Genomic DNA, 25,606 nt, shown 5'->3' with positions numbered 1-25,606 from the left:
TATTCAACAGTACTATAAGGTACTTGGTTAAGTTATGTATTTTAAAAAGGTTAAATTGTAAATATATTTACAATTTCCCAAGTAAAATGTAAAATGCTTAGAACTTTAGGACTTTTTCTTCTTTTGGCAACTCCATTTTAAGTCCTTTCTTCCCAAGTGATATTTGCACATTTCTTTCTTGAGAAATTATTTATTTATTTTTAATACTATCCAAGGATATGCACCTATTGGTTTCTAGAGAGAGAGAAAAAAGAGGGAGGGAGGGAGAGAGGAAGAGAGAGAGAGAGAGAGAGAGAGAGAGAGAGAGAGAGAGAGAGAGAGAGAGAGAAATATCGATGTGAGAGAAAAGCATCCATCATTTGTTTCCCATACAAGCCCAAATGGGGATCAAACCTGCAACCTTTAGGTGTACAGGATGATGTTGCCATTAACTGAGAAAAATGGCCAGGTAAGAAACTATTTTTAAAAAATTTTTCTTACAACTTGTCCTGAAGTTTGTATGTAGTTCTTTCTGAAAACATGTTTTTAGATGTCAGTGATTAATGACCTTCATCAGTTGCCTTATTTTGTACAAAATACTGTGTCAGGTTCATCAAATGCATTAAGCAAGCTTACAGTTTTTAAAAGGGTAATCGGTATATGAATGACAGCCCAGATAAATTCAACATCTACTGAACAACTTCTTAGTACCCAGATCTCCTATCATATTTCCCTGGAAAACTCTTCAATTAATATCTCCCAATTCCACCTTTCCCAAGTTGCCATATTAGTTATTGCTTTCCCTCTGGCTAACAACATCTGTGGTGTATTTCTCCTGATTTCTTCACTGCAGCCAGCTTATTTCTCCCTGTACTCCAATACTGCTGAAATAGACATAGCTTTCTCTTTCTTCTCTTGTTCATCTTATGTCCTCTCCTCTTTCTCTTTTAAAAGAATAATCCATATCACCTCTTCTATTTGATCACTACCAAGTGCTACTGCTTTAAAAGTAACCCAGGCTTCATAATATCAAGTGTATTATTTATTAGTTTACACTCTTTTTACAAAATCTTCAATTTTTCTTCTGTTGCATTTATACTATTATAGTTTTTCTTAATTTTCATTTTATCATTTAATATTTCACATTTTAATTAAATTTAATAGATACTGATGAAATGCCCAGGTTTTAATCTCTGTCCCAAAAGATTAAGAAATATAACCCAACCAGCATGGCTCAGTGGTTGAGCATTGACCTATGAATCAGGGGTCACCATTCAATTCCCAGTCAGGGCACATGCCCAGGTTGTGGGCTCAGTCCCCAGTGTGGATTGTGCAGGAGGCAGCTGATCAATAAGTCTCTCTTATCATTGATGATGTTTCTCTCTTTCTCCCTCTCCCTTTCTCTTTGAAATCAATGTGTGTGTGTGTGTGTGTGTGTGTGTGTGTGTGTGTGTATATTCTCCCATAATTGATCCATAGATATAGAAAACTTCTTATCACAATTAAAGCAATGCTGATAAATATAAACTTTAGAAAATATATATGGAATAGCACAAAACTTAGAATATATGTATATATTTAAGATTAAGAAATACAAAAATCAATTAGGCAGTCTCTTAAAATATATGCATTCATATTTGAGGTAATAACCCAGTGCAAGAATAAATGTAATACAAATTAAGATGTATATTCAGGAAATCATGGAAAATTATGCATAACATAAAATGCTGCCCTATAATCCCGCATCCCTTAAGTCCTATATTGATGGTCAAAGAATTTGTCTTCAGCTTCTTATTTTTATGTTGTAACTTTGGAATCTAATGCTGACTATGCTTTCAACTGCTGACTCTAAGAAAATGACCAACAGATTACTAAATAACTAGTTCTGGCATTCCCTTAGAGTTCCAGTTTCACACTTCAGTCCTTTGTTGGGCATTTCCATTGGGATTTCTAACATACATCTGAAATCAGTGAAGCAGAACTTAACCCGAAATCTTTCTCCTTCACTGTTCTCCTTGAATATGTTTTTATTGATAGCATTGTTACCCCATAACACCAAGACAAAATGTAATTTCACTATTTTATATTTTCTTATTTTGCCTGCCCCACAGGTATTATTAATTATATTTTATCATGGTGGTAATGTCTCACTTTTGCCTTCTCTTCACTTTTCTCAACAACATGAACTCTTATTGAGATCTTTTTAACTATTATAGAAATAAATAAATTCAGTAAGAAATATTTCACATTTGTTTATACCAACAAAATATGTGGAAGCAAAAATTAAAAACATAACAATTATTCCAAAGAACAATTTAAAAAAAGATAACAAATCAAAGTATGCCTAAGTTCCAAATAAATGATGAGACATACCATTTTTACAGATTGGAAGATTGAACATAGTAAAGATATCAGTTCTCCCATAATTGATCCATAGATATGGATCAATCCATAGATCCTTGCTGTAATTGTGATAGTAAACTTCCTATCACAATTACAGCAAGGTTGATAAGCATAAGCTTTAGAAAATATATATGGAATAACACAAAACCTAGAATAGCTAAAATGTTTTTAAAAAGAATAAAGTCGGAAGAATCATTCCCCTCAATGATGATGTTTAATATATACCTCTAGTAATCCAGGACCATGTGATTTGGTGGATGGATAGACATTGATTGAATGGTTAAACAAATGGTGATGGATTCAAACTATGGGATACTGCTGACCACAAAAAACAAACAAGTAACCAATATATGAAGCACCTTGGTTTGATCTCAAGGAAACCATGATGAATGAAAAAAGCCAGTCTCAATTTTTTAGACTTTCTATTATTTGCATTACTATCACATTTATAAAATGACAAAATTATAGAGATGAAGGACAGATTACTGATTTTCACACATTGGAAATGATGAAATTTATTGTGAATAATGGTGCCATAAAATTTGAAGTGCACATATCTCTTTGAAATACCCCCGAAATGGGATTTTTTATAGAACCATAAGTGGTTTTATGATTTTTATTTTTCGAGGAAACTCAGTACTGTTTTCCATAGTTTCAGCACCAAGTTACATTCAGGCCAACTTGCACAATGTTTTCCTTTCCTTGACCTCCTCAACAACAGTTACTATATCTTGTCTTTTTTTTATAATATCTATTCAATAGATATAAAACTATATCTCATTATTATTTCACAAGAGGCTTGATGCATAAGATTTGTGCAAGAATCTCTGGCTGCCAGCACTGCCTTTGCTCTGGCTCAGAGCCACCTTTCTATCTGGCCTGGAGCCACCATGCCACCTCCACATCCTCCCAGAGGCCCAGAGCAGCTGGGGTGGTGCAGAACACCTGTGTCATCACCATGGTAACAACACAAGCATCCCACCCCAAGCCCTGCTACTTGAAGCTTGTGTATGCAAATTGACTCACCATTTTTGTTGAGTTAATTTGCATACTCACTCCTGACTGTCTGATGGTGTTGTGAAGGTACGGTTAATTAACATGTTACTCTTTTATAAAGAACCGCCAGACGAAGGAACCGCTGAGCTAAAGCCAGCCCAACATGTTACTCTTTTATTAGGTAAATTTGCATTCCTCTCAAGATTAGTGATGTGCATCCTTTCATTTACCTGTTGAGCATTCATAAATTGTTTTTTGAAATTTTGTCTATTCAGTTTTTCTCTGCCCTCTTATTTTTAAAATATATTTTATTGATTTTTATAGAGAGGAAAGCAGAGGAATAGAGAGTTAGAAACATCAATGAGAGAGAAACATTGATTAGCTGCCTCCTGCACACCCCCTACTTGGGATGTGCCCGCAACCAAGGTACATGCCCTTGACTGGAATCAAACCTGGGACCCTTCAGTCCACAGACTGATGCTCTATCCACTGAGCTAAATCAGTTAAGGCTCTGCCCTCCTTTAAATTGGATTGTTTATTGCTGTTGAGTTGTATGGGTTCTTTATATATTTAGGATATAATAAGATAAATGATTTATAAATATTTTCTTCCATTACATATGTTGCCTTTTCATTTTGTTTATGGTTTCCTTTGGAATGCAGGAGTTTTTACTTTGTTTTAGCCCCAGTTGTTTCTCTTTGCTTTTATGTCAAATCCAAAAAATCATGGCCATGTTAAAAAGTTTTCCTATAATGTTTTCTTCTGAGTTTTATAGTTTTAGATCTTCTGTTCAAGTTGTCAATCCATTTTGAATTTAGTTTTTGGTATGGAATGAGGCAGAGATACGGTTTCATTATTTTTCTTGTGTTTTTTCAGTTTCCCAAACACCATTTATTGAAGAGACTAACCTTGGTACTACTTGGATTCTTGTATCTTTTGCTAAAATTAATTTATCATATATGCATGGGTTTATTTCTATGCTTTCTATTCTGCTCTATTGATCTATGTGATTATTTTTACACCAATACCATACTGTTTGATTGCAACAGCTTTGTAATGTAGTTTGACATCAAGAACTGTGATGCTTCCAGTTTTGTTCTTTTTCTAAATATTGCTTTGGGGTATTTTGCAGTTCCATATAGATTTTAGGATTGTTTGTTATGTTGCAGTAAAAAATGCCATTGGAATTTTTATAGAGATTGCATTGAATCTTTAGGTAGTTATGGATATTTTAATACTATTATTCTAATTCATTTCCACAGAATATCTTTACATTTATTTTTGTCTTCAAATTGTCATCAATATCTTATAGTTTTAAGTGTATATATTTCTCACCTCCGTGGTTAAAATTATTCTCAGTATTTTGTTCTTCTTCTAAAGTAAACACTCCAAGAAAAAAGGAACAATAATAGTTTTCTTCATATTTTAAATAGGGAAAATTTAACCTTTTATATTTAATTTGATTTGTACTTAAAGTAGTTACAGATAATAAACCCAAGTTAAAAAAATCTAAATAATATACCCAAGTGTCCACAGTGAGGAAGTAACAAAGCAAATTGTCAATATTAATTATAAGTTTTAATATGAAAGTAGAAACTATATTCACCTAAATTCCCAGTACTGCCTTCATGTTCTTAAAAACTTCTTTTTTTCATTTTTGGCATATGAAATTTGGTTATCTACTTTGTTGCCACATGTAAAATATTGGAAAGTTTATGAAAGATTTTAATATTTAGCATATTTTTATTTCTCTTCTCAAATTATCATATTGTCCCTACTGATTTATACGTCTCTATAGGAACTCCTTCAGCATGGTAAATTCAAATTTTGACTTCTTTAAATCCAAAACATTTCAATTATAGTTCATTTCAGCCACTCAACACATAAATGTATTATCCAAGCATAATAGCACCAGCAGTTGCTTCATCTCTAAAGTTAAATTGTCTACAACTGTTTTGTTAACAACCTATCCAATTCCATTTATTATTTTATCCTCCACAATCCACTACTTACTTGGGATTTTCTCCCAAGGTAAAGTCTCCTCCTTGTCTCCTCCTCTGGCAGGACTCAGGGCACATTTCTTTTCTATGGACATAATTTTAATTTTGATGATGTAAGTGCCTCCAAACTCTATTGTCTCCTTGCCCTTCCTCTTATCTGTTGATAAAACACCATCATAGATTTATCATCTTTCTTTGTCTTTTCTTATCTGGGTCTCTGAATACTAAAGAAAATCATCCAATCTAATACATCAGGTAAATTTTCAATTTATTGTGAAAAATCTCATCTAGGCTTTAATCAATAATTTATAGAACAATTGAGATTTAATTTAAAAGCTCCATGGAATGTTATCTCTGAGATCTTTTAAATAAATCTAATAAAATAGCTGTGATATTTTAGCAACTATCTTTTAACCCCTGAGGTACTTGCAAATTTGGAAAAGGGGAATTATCCCTTATAAAAATGACTGCTCAAAACAAGAATTTTTGAATGTTTTGTTTAATTAGTAGTCAAAGCTAATATTAATAACAATCATAAAACAATTTTGGTGGTGGATGTTTAAAATCAAATACAGGCATTTCACAAATTGCTAGCAATGTAATTTTTATTATTTCAGATAGGTTTATCTTATCCTTTGTGTTTCTGAACAAGAAAATTCCCTGTCAGGTATAAGTATTTATAAATTGATTCAAAATTTACTTACTTTTAGATAAATTTTATTTGCAGTATAATTCTCAAATTTGGTGTTTGTGTGTGTGTGTGTGTGTGTGTGTGTGTGTGTGTGTGTGTGTTTGTTTTAGACCCAGTTTTATATCCATATACTACAGTATGCAACTTAAATTTATTTAGTATGCTTATCACTAGTACCTTTAAGATCGCTAGCATGAAAGAAATGTGTCCCCATTTTTCTCTTGGTGAATGTAAGATTTCAGAGGGCATGAAAGACATCTGAAATATTCCTTGATGGCTTTGTATTAATAGAGTATTTAATAACTTTTCAAAAATGGTGGTAATTTAAATACATTAAAAATTATGCTGATTTTTCTCATCTCTTATTTACTCTCCCCTAATATATGAATACACAAACAAGCAACTTTTATGGACATCAGAAATTTATTATCATGCCAGCTTAATACTATGGGAGTGAAAAAAGAATTCTCCTCACACCTTTCTAAGTTCTGACTGGGCTAGTATTAGATTAACATGAGATAGACTAACAAGAGAACATGTTCAAATTTTTATGTATGCACATATAAGGATTTCATAGGAATTTGAAACCCAGGGACACATTGGGCAATTAAGGATTATATGCCATTTTAGACTAAAGAATGGACTGCGGACTGAAAGGTCCTGGGTTTGATTCCAGTCAAGGGCATGTATCTTGGTTGTGGGCACACCCACGGTGGGGGGTGTGCAAGAGGCTGCTGATCAATATTTCTCTCTCATCGATGTTTCTAACTCTCTATCCTTCCCTCTTCCTCTCTGTAAAAAAATCAATAAGAATATATATTAAAAAAATAAAAAATAGAGTGGAAGAAAATGATCTAGAATTCTGAAAGGAAAGCAGGCATTTCACAGGTAAATGAGCATTAAAATTTCAGTATGAATTACTAAATTTGTAGTTGTATTTTTTATACTTTATTCATAGATTTAACACAATTTGATAAATATTATGTGAAAAATAGCTTTATTTCCTTTTAAAATAAGATATAATTAAATGATTTTAATTATAAAAATTATATTTAATGTGCCCATCCCCTTGGCACATTCACATGGTTCAGGTGGCTTTCAATAAATTATAAGTAGCAATAATTAAAATATTTACTTTTTATATTTTGGTAAATTAATAATTTTGAATACTTTAAAAAAACAATTGTATTGAAATATAATTGGAATAAAATAAATGGCACATCAATCAAATGTGCATTTTGATAAGGGTTATGATTTTGTTAAATCAACATTTGTTAAAGGTGAGCCACAGTTTTAAAAAAATACTGTAAGAGAAATTGAGTTGGAGTCCATTTCTAACAGCCCCAGTGGAGGTACACAGCTTGTCTTGAGATATCGCAAGGGGCGGTCAGGACAGGATGCAGAGAGGCAGGACTCAGGGCACATCCCCCACAGCCCACTTGACCAAACAAAATGGATGCTATTGCAGCAATACCATGGAGTAGCTTAGCTAAACTCTCAAGAAGTTATGGCATACATATATATATCAAAAATAATCACCACCATCAACATAATGTGAGACAAGAATACAATGCATCTATCATATTCTGCTTAGGATTTTCATTTTATTCCACAAGGGGCAATCAACCATTAAGTGGTTTATTTGCAAGTGACTAAAACAAATATAAATTTTAGGACCATAATATGGGACCAGTATGAAGGATGAGAGGAGCAAGCACAGGCACTGAAGGTCTACTTCTAACGAGGGGGCTCTTATGGCAATAAAAATGGAAATGGATCCTGTCAGTAATTTGCTCTACAAGAGAAGGAGCACAGTACCTGTAGCTTCCACAGTACTACCTGGATTCTCACTCTCTGAGCTCGATCATTAATCTGCCTCATTGTATTCCAATTATATATTTAAAATGATGTATTTGTGATGTATACATTCATTTAAACTGCATTAGTTTAAAAGTTATGTTAATCTGTGCTGTTAATAGTCACTTAATTTCTTAAGCAGTTAGCAGCCATCTGAATATTTTTCTCCAAAATATTTAAGTAGTTGTAGAGAACTTACATGGATAAAATCTTATTATATTTTAAATAGCTGTAAATTATAAGCAACAAAAATATTTTTAATAGTCTATATTTTTAAACTTTCCAAAAATTCTTACTTTTTTGGCTTCTAATGTGTATGGATTAATGAGGTTCTTGCTGTAAAATATATTCCAATTTTCTCACTAATCAAAATTCATTCTCGCCTGCTCTGATGGTGTGGTTTGCTTGATTGAATATTATGTTCTCTGTGGTTTTGCCACTCACAGGTCAATTAACTCCTTTGCTTCAACCTCCGTGTTTGGAAAATGGCTCTCTTATGACTTGTAATTCAGTTTTCTCACAGGACTGCTGTGAAGTATAATGAAGGAGGAAATAGCACTGACAAATTGATATTGAATGAAACTAAGGATTCAAAGATGTGTGATTTGCACCTGGTCTTGCTAGTTAAGAAACATTGTAAATAAACAACATTTTATATGCCTAAATTGTCCTTATATAAAATAATAAAATGGATTTTTTGTTGCTGCTGCAAAGACTTTAAGGACCACCTATGAGAGAAGACATATAGCAAGAGGTAAAAGTAAAGAATATTTAAATTGCCAACAGAAAAAAAAGGTGATTTTGGAAAGACAAAAAAAAAAAAAGAAATGAAGTGATGTACTTCATGAGGGAAAGGACAAGACTTGAGACTGGGTCATTTTTCCTCAGGCAGTTGTAGGAACATTATAGTACAAATTGAAACTAACAAGGAAGATGTATAAAGAGCCAGGATGAGATTGAGTGAAAAGATAGAATAACCAGAAAGCTGATTGTCCTAGTAATAGCTTGGCTACCAGTTCATTCTGCCCTCAAAAATGAGGGGATAAATAAGATGACTTAAGGATAAACAAACAAACTATATAAGGAGAGCAGACAAGTCACCAGAAGATATAAAGCCAATCCCTTATTTGAAGATATTCAGAAGAAAGGGCTGTGGATGAACCTTTGGATGATTTGAAGGGTTTTGTGTGCTTTTTACAGGTGCTGGGCATAGGAGAGTATTACCTGGTATATAAACTGCAGAAACACATGGATTTTTTAAAGAACAATTGGAAGAAACAAGGTTGAATTCAAGAAATTCAGTGTTGTTGTTGTTGTTTTTTTAATGTATATATTTTTTTATTGATTTCAAAGAGAAAGGGAGATGGAGAGGGAGAGAAACATCAATCATGACAGAGAATCATTGAGCCAAAAACCTGGGCATGCACCCCTGACTGGGAATCAAACTGTGACCTGGTTCATAGGTTGACACTCAACCACTGAGCCACTTTTCTTGTGGGCAAGAAATACAGTTTTTATGTTTATTTTATTCATTTAATTTTTTACACCAGAGACTATCGACATTGGTATTAATATTGTTAAATAGGGCAGGGGTGTAGTGTCTTAATCTATTTTGAATTTTGTCATTTCCTCAGATAACAACTTCATTTTTAAATAGCTTAACTTCATTGTTATTCATGAGATTCCTGGTGTGATTATAGGAATATGAGATGACACTGAATATAATAAGAAAGGTAATAATAATTCATTATCAATCATCCTTTATTATGGAGTAAAGGAAACCTTTCATAAGTATATTTAGTAATATGAGAGCAGCCATGAATATATAAAGTGAAAAGTCAAGTGAATATGCCTCATGCTCAAGTTTAGACATGTATCAAAGAAAGATTAGATATTAACATGTATTCATAACATTGAAAATGCAGAGAACTGATGTATAATACTAAATCTTACTCAGATCAATTTCAAAAGTCACAGATTTGTATCAGAATATACCAAAAGGCACTTTAATAATACGAGTAAATATGAAAATTATTTTATCCTTAAAATGTATACACTATTCCTAAAGTTTTTTCTTATCACTTGGGAGGATTTAAAATGCAATTGAATGTAATTTTATGCTAATAACAGTAAAGCAATTTTACAGTAATCTTCTTATAGAATTTTATTTGGCAATGATTCTGTGGAACACCATTATTCTGAATCTCTTGCATTCTTACTTTTCACTTTTCCAGGTATTACCTCTTTTCCTAATTCCTACTGTCTGACAAGGAACCTCTAGATGAATTTTTGCAATGAAGATGTAACTAGAGCAACGGAAGAAGTAATCTTAAATGGATGCTGTCTGACTGGTAGAAGAGGATCTCGCATAGCTTGTCATGGCCATTTCTTTGCTTTTCCCATTGGTGGGATAGTTACCTATGTCTTTCTCATGGTGATGATGATAGCTATGTACCACCAGAGTGCTCTGAAGAGGAATGAATATGTCTATCTTCTTGGTCTAATTCACCAGTGACTTCTGCATCTGGGAAAGAAGAATCTTTTCACTAAAAGAAGCAACTCTTTCCAAAGTTGGCTCTGATGAGACTATAGTTCTGGTGGGCACCGTGATTACAACTTTGTGAGATCCTAAAGCGAAGGTAAGTAGTGCTCAGAATTCTAATCCACAGCAGCTGCAATATAACAAATATGAGTGCTTTATGTATTTAAATTTGTGATAATACTGTTATGAAGCAATAGGTAACCAATGCAATGAGGAAATGATAATTTCTTCTCTCCAGCGAGCTTTAACTCATTTTACTGGTGAAAGAAAGGTAAGGTTGGAGAAAAGCTAGTTTTCTAAGTAGTTGACACTGATTTGTCTCAAAGTCTAATTCTGCTGTGAGCCATAGTAAGAATAATGGAGGTAGGTGAGGAAGGCAAGTGGAAATTGTCTTAAAGGTTGGAGAGAAATAAATGGTGATTGATTATATTATTGTTTGTTAAAAAAAAAAAAAGCAAAGAAAAGAAAAGAAAACCAAAATAGAGAATGTATTAATTTGAACCTCTACTGTAGGAGAAATTGTGGGAAAAGGAATGAAAAAATAAAATGAAAGAATGATTACTAATTGTGAAAGGATCAATACAAGAAAATCATATAAATAATTTAATATTGTAAAAAATACATATTCGGTTTATCCACCAAAATAAACAATGAAGGGAAGAGCAAGCAAGTGGGAAACAACAAAACTTCAAATAAGATTTATACATGGAGTTATAAGGAATAGAGGTTAGCTTGATATTACTAAAGAAAAATTAAGGTCAGAAATAATCAATTTTAGTAAAAAATAAAATTGCCAAACCTAGCTATGCATCCGTGTAGGAATAGATTTTCAAAAGTTTACCCTTACAGGAAAACAAACCAGATTCAAGGGGGCTTTTGAAGATAGGCATGTCAAAAGCATCCCAGAAATTGACAAATAGCATTAAGTGTGTTTTTCTTAACCAATCAGTAGAAATGGAAGAGGCAGAATACTGAGTTGGAGTTTTGTTGATATGTCTACTATGTTGTAGCACACAGAGTTTTGGAAGCAATAGTAAGTCCCCAGGAAGGAAAAAACACTTTAAAAGATTCCCAAGGAGAGGGTGGGAATTGGGGGTGGGCTGGAAGAGGTAAATGGGGGGGGGGGTATATGTAATACTTTCAACATGATTAAAAAATAATAAAATTAAAAATAATTTTAAAAAATTGCCACTCAACATGGAATGATGAAAAAGTTCTAGAGTTGGATAATGGTGCTGGTATACAGCAATGTAAATTAACTTAAATGTCACTGAACTGTACACTTTTCAGTGCTAAATTTTACATTATGCACTCAGCCAAGTGTGACTACAGTCTTTGATAGGAAGACACTGAGGCTATGATGAGAAATTCCACCCATGTAAAACATTATGGTACATGGTACAGTAAAAAAAACTTAAAAATAAGCAAAAAGGCTATACTGAAAAAAGTTATACTTGAGGATACTGTTTTACAAAATATTTGTGTGTTTTTTGAGTCCCTGTAAGAAAAGTAATATATTGTGATAGCTGTTTATGTATGAAACTAGAGGCCCAGTGCACAAAATTCATGAACGGGGCGGGGGGGGGGGGTGGGTGTGTTCCTTGGCCCAGCCTGCATCCTCTACAATCTGGGACCCCTCAAGGGATGTCTGACTTCCCTCTCACAATCCAGGACTGCTGGCTCCCAACTGCTTGTCTGTCTGCCTTCCTGATTTCCCTAACTGCTCTGCCTGCCAGCCTGATCACGCCCTAACCACTCCCATGTTAGCCTGATTTATGTCTAACTGCTCCTCTGCCAGCCTGTTTGCCCCCAACTCCCCTCCTCTGCTGACTTGGTCACCCCCAACTGCCCTCCCTTGCAGACCTGAGCCCTTCCAACTACCCTCCTTTGCTGGCCATCTTGTGGTGGCCATCTTGTGTCCACATGGGGCAGGATCTTTGACCACATGGAAGCAGCTATCTTGTGTGTTGAAGTGATGGTCAATCTGCATATTACTCTTTTATTAGATAGTATAGAGGCCTGGTGCATGGGTGGGGGCCAGCTGGTTTGCCCTGAAGGGTGTCCCAGATCAGGGTGGGGTTCCCTTGTGGTGTGAGTGGCCTGGTTGAGGGGCCTGTGGTGGATTGCAGGCTGACCACACCTCCTAGCAACACAAGTGGAGGCCCCGGTACCTGCGGTTTATTTACCTTCTACAATTGAAACTTTGTAGCCTGGAGCAGAGCCAAGCTTCCTGCTCACTCCAGCTCATGTCAGCCATTTCTGTTGGAATTTATGTATCCTCTATAATTGAAACTTTGTAGCCTGGAGTGAAGGCCTGAGCTGGCCAGGGCTGCAGAAGCTTAGCTTCCTCCATCACCTGGGGCAACCCTAGCCTCCTGCTCTTCCAACTCTATGGCTGCCACCATTTCTGTTTGGAATTATTTACCTTCTATAATTGTAACTTTGTAGCTTGAGTGGAGGTCTAGGCCCACCAGGGTGTGTGGAAAGCTTGGCTTCCTCCATTGCCAAGGAAACCCAAGCCTTCCTCCTGCTCTCTGTGCCTGCAACCATCTTGGTTAGGGTTAATTTGCATACTCATTCTGATTTGCTCGTGGGCATGGCTGGTGGACATGGTTTGTGGGTGTAGTAGAGTGATGGTTAATTTGCATATTACTCTTTTATTAGATAGGATACTAAATAGCATTTACTCCATTGGAAGCAAGATAGAATTTGAACCTTTAGAAATAAACTTGCTTGCTTAAAAATTGAATTAAAACTGTTTTGATCTAAAAGAGCATTAAAAATAAACAAACAAACATTAAATTTAATAAATATTTTCTAGCTATTTGTTTACTGCTGGCAGATGTTCTCAATGTATTACATTTTAAAGAAAGAGAAAATAATATAAGTGGGGCTAGTTGACAACTCTAAATCCACAAAAAGTAAGAAAACATTATTTTTAAAAAGAAAAACACAAAATTTGAAGGTTTAAAAAATATGTCAATTATATCTTACAAATTAACCTCAAACTATCAGATATTTGTAGGGATTTACTGAAGTTTTATCTTTTTATTTCTGACATAGTGACATATTTGACCTAAAATAACAGGACTGTAAACATATCAAACAATACTTCAATAATTTATGAAAAATAACAGTTGTTGTAGACAGATGAAAATAGATTACTATGTCTTAGTTCAGAGAAGCTATCTGACAGTATAACTGGGATTCTGTTTTACAAAATATGAGGTTACTAATATTCATCAAATTTGTTATTGAACTAGATATCAGGAAGTGACACAGAAAATAGAAAAATATATTAATAAACTAGAGCCCCAGTGCATGAAATTCTGCACTCAGGGTGGGAGTTCCTTAGTCTGGCCTGTGCCCCCGCACAGTCTTGGAGGCCTTGAGAGATGTCTGACTGACAGCTTATGCCCGTTCTCTGGCAGTCAGTCCTTGTTAGTGCTGCTGTAAAGGTGGGAGAGGCTCCCACTGCTGCTGTGCTCACCAGCTGTGAGCCTGGCTTCGGACTGAGCGGTGCTCCCCCTGGTGGTCAGTGAGCATCACAGCGACCAGTTATTCTACTGTTCAATCGATTTGCATATTAGCATTTTATTATATAGGATAAACAAGTATTTGTTTCCTAAAGCTTTTGAATTAACAGGGTTGATAGAGAAAAGGAAAGCAGTATATTGATCCCTGTGCTAGCTTACAAGAATATGCCTTTTTAAGGTGGTATTGGTGAAGAAAATGCAACCTGACTTCCAAATATCCAGTCTATGCATGGTCAGAGACAGGAGATGAGAAAAATGAGATCATGAAGGAACTGAGTATGCTGCTATCCTCAATTGTTGCATTTTTGAAAACTATGTCAAAGGCTCAAATGTGATGGAAAAAATAAGTGATTAGTTTCCTTTGTAAGTGGAATACAGAGGAAAAGATGCTTGAACTAGGATTTGAAGATAAACAAAAATCATCAGGGGAAAAAAGGAAGGACATCCTTGAAAGAGAAATAACATATGCAAAGGCATATCAGTGAATTTACTGCTGGTGGAAATGTAAACTGGTATAGCCACTATGAAAAACAGTATGGCAGTGCCTCCAAAAATTAAGAATAGAAATACCAAATCACCAGCAATCCCTTTCCTGGGTACTCACATGAAAAAACAAAAAGTATTTATTTCCAAAGATACATACTCTCCTATGTTCATTGCAGCATTATTCACAATGGCCAAGAAATGGAGACAACCATGTCCTTTGATAGAGGACTGGGTAAAGAAGATGTGGTAAATATTAGTATACACTATTGAATGCTAATCAGTCATAAGAAAAGATGAAATACTGCCATTTGCCACAACATATATGGACCTTGAGAATATTATGCTCTGTGAATTAAGTCAGTCAGAAAAAAACTAAGAACCATTGATTTTACTCATACATGTAATATAAAACTGAAACTCATAGGCACAAAGTGTGGTAGTTACCAAAGGGAAGTGAGTGGGGGATACTAAAGGGTAAAGGGAGCTAAATATATGGAGGTGGAAAATGATTTAATTTGGGTGGTGGTTACACAATGCAACGTCATGTATATAGAAATGTACACTTGAAAACTATATGATCCTGTTAACCAAAGTCACCACAATAAATTTAATTTTAAAAAATACAAAAGTATATTAGTAGGCAATTGAAGTACTTTTTTGTTGCTAGTTTTGTCTGCTAATGAGAGCAAACAGAAAGCAAAATGATATAGTTTGAAGACAGATAGAACACAAAAAATGATTAGGAAAACTGTTAACTAATTAAATATGAGGTGAGAGTGAGAGTTTGGTAGAGAACGCTTAAGCTTTCAGATAAAGGCAACAGGATAGATAATGGTGTCACCAACAGAGACAGAAAATGCAGGAAAGATCAGATATGCAATGATGAGTGCTAGAAGGGAGAAAACAAGATACTATCAGCAGTTTACGAAAATTTTACTTTGAAACATATAAATGGGGATGCCAACTAAGCCATTTGATATATGGTATAAAATTAACTTATACCGTGCATGATTTATAAATAGAAAAATATGTTTTAAAATTATACATTTTTGTACTGAAGTAAAACTACCTACAGGAGACTGCACCAATCTTAAATGTTTAGCTTGATGAGTTTCCATAAACACATACACACTCTTGTAACTTCTGGCCAGTTTGAGAAATAAAATAAAAATCACCATCTCTAAAGACCCCTACAGACTCTTCTGAAACATCACCTTCCTTAAAGCAACCACTACCTATCTTCTTTAATGCCATAGATTTGTTTTGCCTGGTTTTAAACTTTATATAATAAACATTGAGCATATTATTTTGTGTCTGATTTATTTTCTTCAACATTATAACTTTTTCTGTGTCTATGATTTTTTCTTAATCCTTTGATATTTTTCAACCAGCCCCCCAAAAACCCTCCTCTCAGACACCTGTCAACCTGTTCTTTGTATCTTTGAGTCTGTTTCTATTTTATTTATTTGATTATTTTGTTCATTAGATTTCACATATAAGTGAACTTAATATGGCAAGTTCTCAAACTGGCTTGTTTCATGTAGCATGATACCCTCCAGGTCCATCCATGCTGTTACAAAAGGTAAGATTTCCTTCTTTTTTATGGCCTAGTATTCCATTGTGCAAATATATCACAGCCTTTCTATCTACTCATCTAGATGGACACTAGAGTTGCTTCCAAATCTTAGCTAATGAAAATAATGCAGCAATGAACACAGGTGTGCATATATACTTCCAGATTAATATTCAGGATGTCTTTGGCTATATCCCCAAAAGTGGAACTGCTGGTTCATAAGGCAGTTCCATTTTTAATTTTTTGAGTTAACTCCATACTGCTTTCTACAATGGCTGTACCAATCTGCATTCCCACTAACATTTTCCCCATCCTTGTCCAACACTTGTTTGTTGATTATTGATGGCAGCCATTGTAACAGGTGTGAGGTGAGATCTTATTGTAGTATTTTTTTCTTTATTATTGAGAATATTACAGTTTGCATTTCTCTGATGATTTGTGATATGAAGCATCTTCTCATATGTCTTTTGGCCATCTGTATGTTCTCTTTAGAGAAGTGTCTATCCAGGTCCTTTGCCCATTTTTCAATTGGATTGTTTGTTTTTATGGTGTTGAGTTGTATAAGTGTTTTATAAATTTTTAAATATTAATCCCTTAGCATATGAATCATTGGTGAATATGTTCTCCAATTCAGTGGGTCATCTTTTTATTTTATTGATGGTTTCCTTGGCTGTGCAAATCTTTTTAATTTGATATAGTCCCATTTGTTTATTTTTCTTTTGTTTCTCATGCCCAAGAAGATATATCGGAAAAAATATTGCTACAGAAACATCCAAGATTTTACTGCCTATGCTTTTTTCTAGGATTTTTTATGGTTTTGAATCTAACCATTACTAGTAAGTTTTTAATCCATTTTGATTTTATTCTCATGTATGGTGTAGGAAGATGGTGTGGTTTCATTTTTTTTCCACATATCAGTTCAAATTTTCCCAATACCATTTATTGTATAAACTATATTTACCCCATTTATGTTCTTGCCTCCTTTGTGAGATATTGACCATAAAGGCATGAGTTTTTTTGTGGACTATTTTACTCCATTAATTTTATGTTTGTGGGTTTTGTTGTTGTTGTTTTTGTTTTTGTTTTTTTGCCAGTACCATGATATTATGATTACTATTACCTTTTAGTATAGTTTGATATCAGATAACATGATTCCTCCAACTTTGTTCTTCTAAAGATTTCTGTTGCTATCCAAGGTCTTTTGTAGTTCCATTAAAACTTTTATAATTAAATATTGAGCATATTCTTTTGTGTCTGACTTATTTTTCTCAACATTATGATTGTTAAATATTTTTCTCTTCATCTACTGACCTAAAATTTTCAAATTTTTGTTGTTTTCACTTATCTTTATTTTCTTAGTTACCTTATTAATAAATATTAATACTTTTTTATCTTTATAACTTTGTTCTTTTTCAAGATCATTTTCTCTTCTCCAACTACAATATGTAGCCACCTTATTCAGAGTTTTATATATGCAAATTTATTAAATTCTCATAACAACATATTGGGTAAATAGTATTACTATCACATATATTATATACAACTATATGTATTGTTATGTTATTTCTATTTTAACATATAATATTTTATAAAATAGTATAAATATTACATAATATAACATAATTATGTAATATTACTATTCCTGCAATACTAAAGGAATCTGGGGCTCAGAAAGTTTAAATTTCTTGCTTATTAACAAATTAGCAAGTGATATAACTGGGATTTAAATTCATAAATGACTTAAATATTTATTTGATATGATATTAACATACCCCTAGAGAAAAATCTATGTAATATAATATAATACTTTTGTCTAATCTAAATGTGTATATTTCCCAGAAAAAAAGTATCAGAATCAACTAAAAATTTTTCAGAAATGTACATTTTCAAGTTTCACCCAAATTCATTGAATATGAAACTGTTTGACTTGTGTTTAAATAAGCTTAGAATTATTCATGATCAAAATTTTTACCATTTGCAGCAACCTGGATGGAATTGGAGAACATTATGCTAAGTGAAATAAGCCAATCAATGAAAGAAAAATACCACATGATCTCACTCATTTGTGGATAATAAAGAACATTATAAACTGATGAACAAAAGATAGATACAAAGGCAGTAAAGCATCAAACAGACTGTCAAATTACAGCGGGAAGGTTAGGGAGAGGTGGGGGAGATAACAACTGAAGGATTTGAATGCATCATATAAGCATAATCAATGGATGCAAAACATTTGGGGGTGAGGGCATGTATAAGAGTGGAGTGGGCGATGGTAAGATATATACACATATAATACCTTAAAAAAATAAAAATAAATAGATCTACTGCTCCAAAACATTCTTTGCACTGCATTTTCCATAAGGCTGAAATGAACTAACTTTACAAAGGGTACAAACCATACAATAATTGCTTTGTTAATATTTGCTAATGGCCAAGTGATTTTACTTTAAGAATGTCTTTAAGGACATTGGTGAAATGATATATAAGAACATGATATGTAGAGATAACATTTAAAATATGGATGGTTTTATTTAAATTTTTGTTGGTAAGTCAGGTAGATTGAAAATTACATTTCAAGGCACTGGTTGCATAGTTCAGTTGGTTAGAACATAGTCTCCTTACACCAATGTTGTAGGTTGAATCCCTTGTCAGGGCACATACAAGAATCAACCAAGAATGCATAAATAATTGGAACAACATTCTGAAACCGGTTTGGTTCAGTGGATAGAGCATCAGCCTGTGGACTGAAAGGTCCCAGGTTCGATTTTGGTCAAGGTCATGTACCTTGGTTGTGGGCACATCCCCAGTAGGAGGTGTGCAAGAGGCAGCTGATTGATGTTTCTCTCTCATTGATGTTTCTTACTCTGTATCCCTCTCTCTTCCTCTCTGTAAAAAATTAATAAAATATTTTTTTTAAAAAAAATTGGAATAACAAATCAACGTGTGTGTGTTTTTCTCTCTCCCTTTCTCTCTCTAAAATCAATTTTTAAAAAAATAACGTTTCAGAATCCTAAATCAATGGAAAGTATTTGTATTGGCACTATTATGAATTGCTGGAATTAATTTGAGTGAAGAAAAAACAAGTAAGGGTAGAAACAGGAAACAGGATCTTGTAGAGTGATTTCTTTGACCAAAAAATATGTTTGAATAATGTTTTAAATGAATTGGTGAGAGAAGAGTTCTTGGGATAACTGGTAAAGGAACATCAAAAGTAACTATTTGAAAAGAGATCACAATTACTATTTTTATGTTACACAAAATGAAGAAAACAGACATATGAGATATTTCAGTTTACTACTTAGAACAATGATTTTAATATCTGCTGTTTTCAATCTTAATGCATCATGCAAAATGTATAAAACAGACATAAGACATCCCAGTTCATTGCTTAGGATTCTGCTTTTAAAATCTGCTGTTTTAAATCATAATGTAAAATATGGTTAATTTAGGGATCTGAAGAGAACCACACCATACAAAATTGTACTGTTATATACCTTAAAGCCTCAGTTGTAGTCTTTTCTGATTTTATAATTATTTTAATTTTAAACAGAATGTCCAAAGATTTATAATGAAGACATTTATCATATTTGAAATTATATTTGTGTAAATAATTAAAATGTTTAAACAGTAATGATAAGATTTTGTTAAATAATTATGATGTACCCATATAATGAAATATTATCCTATATAATAAAACCCTAATATACTGTCTGATCATCCATTCAACCAAAAAAGCATAATATGCTAATGATATGCTAAGTCCGCTCACCACTCGCTATGATGTGCACTGACCACCAGGGACAGAGGCTCGGACTAGTAAGTTAGCTTGCTGTTGGAGTCTGGCCAATTGGAACTGAGCGAGTTGGGCCGAACACACTCTGGAACCCTCCTGTGGTTCCTCCCCAGCTGGCCAACCTCCCCCATCCCTCTCTGGCCCCGAGGGGGTCCCTCAGCCTGGCCTGTGCACTCTCGCAATCTGGGCTAAGGGACACCACCTCCCCCCCACCCAGGTCACAATTTCATGTAAATAATATAAAATTATGCTAACACATTATCTATAATAATAAAAGCATAATATGCTAATTCGATTGGATAGCCGAACAACCTTCCAGACACCCTTCTGGACTACCTTCTGGACTATGCTGGAGCTGTGAAGGCTGAGACAAGCCGTCATGGCTGTGAGGGCTGAACCCCTTGCACAAATTTCGTGTATTGGCTGCTAGTATATAATAACCGGAAATGACACATAATGGGGAAGAGAAAAGAAATGACTATAAAATAGTATCATATGTTTTTATAAAAATGTACATTTCAAATGAGAAAAATTTATTTCTAGACTCATAACATTGCTTATTTCTGTTTGGCAAAATTACAACCAGCAGGAATTACATATGCTTGCTTTCCTGTGCTTTTCAATTTCTATGTCAGTTTGATAACTAGAACAGATAATTGTTAAATAGCTCCTTCAAACAATAATTCTAAATTGTTGAATAGTACAGAAAATCACTAAAAATAATTTTGAAAATTAAATGGTATTTTATTCATTTTTACTAGTAATTATTTATTTTTAAAATATGTTTTTATTTATTTTTAGAGTGAGGGAATTGAAGAGGTATAAAGAAATATCAATGAGAAACATCATTGATTGTCTGCCTCTTGTACGTCCCCTATTGGGGATTGAGCCAGCAACCTGGGCATGTGTCTTGACCAGGAATCAAACCCTGACTGGCCTCTTGGTTCCTGGGTCAACACTCCACCACAGGTTGGACAACATTTTAAATAGCAGCTCTCTTTATTTGAGTAAGATAAAATTTAGGGCAAATAAGATCAATGATTCTCATCATTGATATTTCTATCTCTCTCTCCCTCTTCCTTCCTTTCAAAACTCAATAAAAATACATTTTTATTGAAGTTACTGACTAAAACATGCCAGTTTTCTATGCTTTGTTGGAACATTTGAATTAAAGTATAAAGTATCTGCAGTGAAAAAAAAGATTGAAATACAAGTTACTAGGTTTCAAGAGAATAAAGGACAGTTTGGATAAAAGTTTAGGTTTCCTTGGTCCTTCTTTCTCCTGACCACTCTGTGTATTGTTCCCACCAACTTCGTAGGCCCAACACAGTGTAAATGATTTGTAATACTATCAGTTTGCTCCACTAGATTGATTGGCTATGGTGTAGAAAGCAATTGATTCTTTTTCGCTAGTTCCTATTAGCATTTTTAGATAATATTAAAAGCCTAATATACTAATTAGACTGGCCGTCCTTCCAGATGACCTTCCGGACGAAGCAGGGGCTATGAGGGAACTCCAGGTCCCAGGTGCCTGCTAGTGGCCAGAGGGAAGCCTGAGTCCTGGGTGCCAGAGGGAAGACAATGCTAGCAGCCGGGGGAAGGAAGGCCTACTCTTGCGTGAATTTCATGCAGCAGCTTCTAATTACATGTAATAAGAGCCTAATAAACCTGGTTAGTGAGAAGCAAAGATAAAGTGCTACTTCTTAACATTGTCATTACATGGAAGTTCTCAGAAAGCGATTACTCGACCTCTGCAGGGGAGGGTGGGGTCAATTGAAATCTGCTTTAGATCTGAGCAATAAGGAAAAAAACAGCAAATGCAATCATATTGCTTTGTTCTATAAATGGGTTTTGGACATGAAGATCATTTTAAAATGTAAATAATCAAGAGTTATAAACGTAAGAAATGAAGCTGCCAACTTGATCTCAACTTAAGATATCATTTATTCATCAGACGCTTCTTGATAAGTGTTTCAGGCACTATTTTTTAGATAAATAACTATTTCCATTCCTTGTTGAAAATTATTCAGATCCCTCTTCATTCATTAAAAGTTTAGTCTAAAATAACAATCACGAAACTCCAAACATTCACTGATTTTATGTTATAAACTTTCACCTCTTTCCCAGTTCAGGTTTATATCAAGTTCTGAAAACCTGCACTGGAAAATATGAGCATTCTCCTCATTTTTCTCCACTTGCTGTCACTGATTTGGGCCCAAGAGGAAGTAAAAAGAAAGCCAGAATATTCTTGCTCTTAATTTACTGTTAGTATCCTTTTGGATGCTGTGATTCCCTCTTGTTGGCTATTTCTCTCAAGTTCCCTTAAAGATTGACTTACTCCATTGAGACTTTCTCCTTAGAAGTTCCCTTCACATAGTGACACATTCTCAGGATTTCTATTAACAACTTCCTCTTTGACCCACATCTCATGTATTAGCAACTAGCCCACCATTTTCCATCAAATTTTGGAAATTCAGGCTCTTCACAAAACAGCCTTGTCTCTATTCTCTGACATTAGGCAAGGCAGTTCTAGCCACAAACTCTTGCCTTCAAGCTTCTTCAGTTCAGTCTTATGCCAGTTCTATTTATCTAAAAGATGTTCCGGCTAACTATAAAAATTTTAACTAACAAAAAAGTTTTTTGCTTATCTTCTGACATTTAATTTTGGATTTTCTTTGTTCTAGCTCCCTCTCTATGCTGAATTATAGATAACATATTCCAATCTATCTTCAAGTTTATAAACATTCCTTCGAATTGTATCCACTTTCCTGTATAAGGTATTCCTCAAATTTTAATGGTAATGCTTATATTTTTCATTACTAAAAATTAATTTTAAAAATCTGCCTGCTTATGTTTACAACATCTTGTTCCTTGGCCAGTTTTAACCACATTTTCTTTATCTAGTTAATGTGTATATGGTAATTTATACTATTTATTTTTAAATTGTAATTTTTGATGTCTTTGAAGGTATACCTTAAAATAAATTTTGTTGAATCTGTCACCCAGTTTTGGATTTGCAGGTTTGTTTTGTGTTATGTTTAGTTTAGACTTAGCCAAACTCAATCTAATGGATCTGTTTGACCTTTTTTTTTTTTCTAAAGAGGATTTAATTTGCCATTGAATAGAGTGATAGTAGAATTTTAATTTACTTCTCTGTCTTAAGCAATTCCTAGAAAACCTGTCCAGAAATGATTGTTATCTAGCATAGTCTTAAAATGTCACATGGCATTACTAATATAAGGCAGGTTGTTTGAGTATTATTTCTATTTAATATATCTAAAAAATAAAAAATACAAGCTTATATTAGAAAGTAAGATAGACTGGACAGGGGTAGGTTACTAGCAATTACAATATGCTCTATTTTCAGAATGTCGCTGTTTAAACACGGGATAGAAGCTAGTTTGTAAAAATTTTACATAAATTTCAAGGTAAAGGCAAAATATATTTGCACATTTCCTCAACTTACAAAATTATACTCATAATATTTTTAGAGTAAAATAATCATATAGTAACAATCCTAAAAATTATATTAGAAACATTCTAGTTCATCCTTTGTAAGTTGAATTTGATATCATGCATTGTATCTTGTACCAGTAAATTTGGTTTTGAAATTGAAATATGTCAAAAACATATTCACAATCAAAATAAAACTTTGGACTTTTTCTTTGGTAAATGAAAGCTGGACCATTTTTTATTTATGTTTTTCAGGGAAAATTCTAGTATCATAAATATTTCATACTGTTGACAGTGGTTTTGAAGAAATAGTTCTACCCAGGAAATCTAACTAAAACATTGAATAAGGGGATTGGAAGAGCAAGTTTATTGAGTAAAATAAACTTAAATTATTCATATTGTTTTTGCTATACATTGAAAAAGAGTTTCTGAAACTCTGACATTTCTAATCAATATACTACACTCTGGCCTTGGCCAGTGGTGCTCATTTGGTTGAGGATCTTCTCAGGCACAAAAAGTTCACCTGGCTGCATACGCTGGCTGCAAACAGGAGGCAGCAGATTGCTGTTTCTCTCTTTCTCCCTGTCCTTCCTCTCTAAAGTCAATACAAACATATTTAAATAACAAAAGTAATTTCTGTTGAATCTGGCTCCTAGTTTTGTATTTGGAAGTCATAGGCTGAAACTTAATAAGTGAATGAAATCGAGCAGGTTAATTTAAAAACACTATTAAGTTTGCATTCATAAGGTACAATGAGGAGTGCCTATGTCAGGATCTATTATCAAGAAATATTCCCTTGTTGTCTCTTAATATATAGAAACAAGCCACAAAATGGGATTGCTTGGTTACAAAAATATACTTTTTAAATTTGTAAGATGATGTCATATGGTTTTCCAAAGGAGTTTACACTCCCACTAGCATCATGATTTCTATTGTGCCACCTTTCATCTTAACCTGTGCTTGATATTGTTAAATTTATTAAATACTAGTGACCTGGTGCACCAAATTCATGCACACTGAAAGGGGACCTAAAGTAAAATCCCCCCCACACATACCTGCACCTCAAAATTGTGTGAGACCCAGACCCAGTCACCCTCTCCCATTGGACTAGATCCAGACCCAGCCAGTCCCACCCTTGTCAAGCCCCATCAGACAAGGAACTAACATCAGGTCCCCTGGCCCAGCAACAGGACAGGAGGTGTGGCCTGAGGTCCCCTGTCAAGCCCCACCTGGTGGGGGGCACAGCCTGAGGTCTCCTGCCAAGCCCCACGGGGTGGGGGAGGTGGAGACTCTGGTCTCCGCTGATAGCTTGTTAAGGTTCCTTAAGGGAATTTGGCCTCAGCTGTGGGTGCAGACATCTTTGTGACTGAATGATGGTCAATTAGCATATTCCCTCTTTATTAGATAGGATTTAACAATATCCAGGTTTAACATAATATATTATTGATATCATAGTTTATATTTTCTTAATTAAGATATTGAGAATATTTTAATTCACTGTATTTGTGAATTTGTCTCTCATGCAACACTGAAATGCCTGTTCGTATTTGCTGCTGATCTTCTGTTAGATTCATTGCTCTTTTCTTATTACTGTTTTTTGTTTGTTTATGTGAATACTAATTTTTAAAAATGAATTAATTTATTTATTATCTTTGTTATTGAAAGTAGTACAGATGTCCCCTATTTTTTCCTCCTGACCCCTTCTAGCCCATACCCACGCCCTGCCCCACATAGGTGTGAGATCATGTGATACTTGCCTTTCTCTGACTGGCATATTTTGCTTAGCAAAATACTCCCCAGGTCTCTCTATGCTGTCTCAAAGCTTAAGAGATTCTTCTTTTTTACTACTGCAGAGTATTTGATGGTATAAATGTAACACAGCGCTTTTTTTTTGCTTTCATTTCAATGTGTTTTTTTGTTTGTTTGTTTTGTGTGTGTGTGTGTGGGTGTGTGTGTGTGTGTGTGTGTGTGTGTGTGTGTGTGTGTGTTTTCAGAGAGGAGATAGAAACAGGGGAGAGATAGAAACATCAATGATGAAAGAATCATTGATTGACTGCCTCCTCAACACCTACTCCTGGAGATTGAGCCCACTACCTGGGCATGCTCTTGATTGGAATTGAACCTGGGCCCCTCCAGTTCGCAGGCCAATGTTCTAGCTACTGAGCCAATCCAGCAAGGGCTGTACCACAGCTTTTTTATCCATTCATCTACTGATGGGCACTTGGGCTCTTTCCAGATCTTAACTAGTGTAAATTGTGCTTCTACAAACATATATTCTTTCTGATTGGTAGTTAGGG

This window comes from Pipistrellus hanaki, assembly GCF_964339955.1.
Source record: "Pipistrellus hanaki genome assembly, chromosome: 1".
Taxonomy (NCBI): domain Eukaryota; kingdom Metazoa; phylum Chordata; class Mammalia; order Chiroptera; family Vespertilionidae; genus Pipistrellus; species Pipistrellus hanaki.
This window is presented reverse-complemented; position numbering follows the sequence as displayed.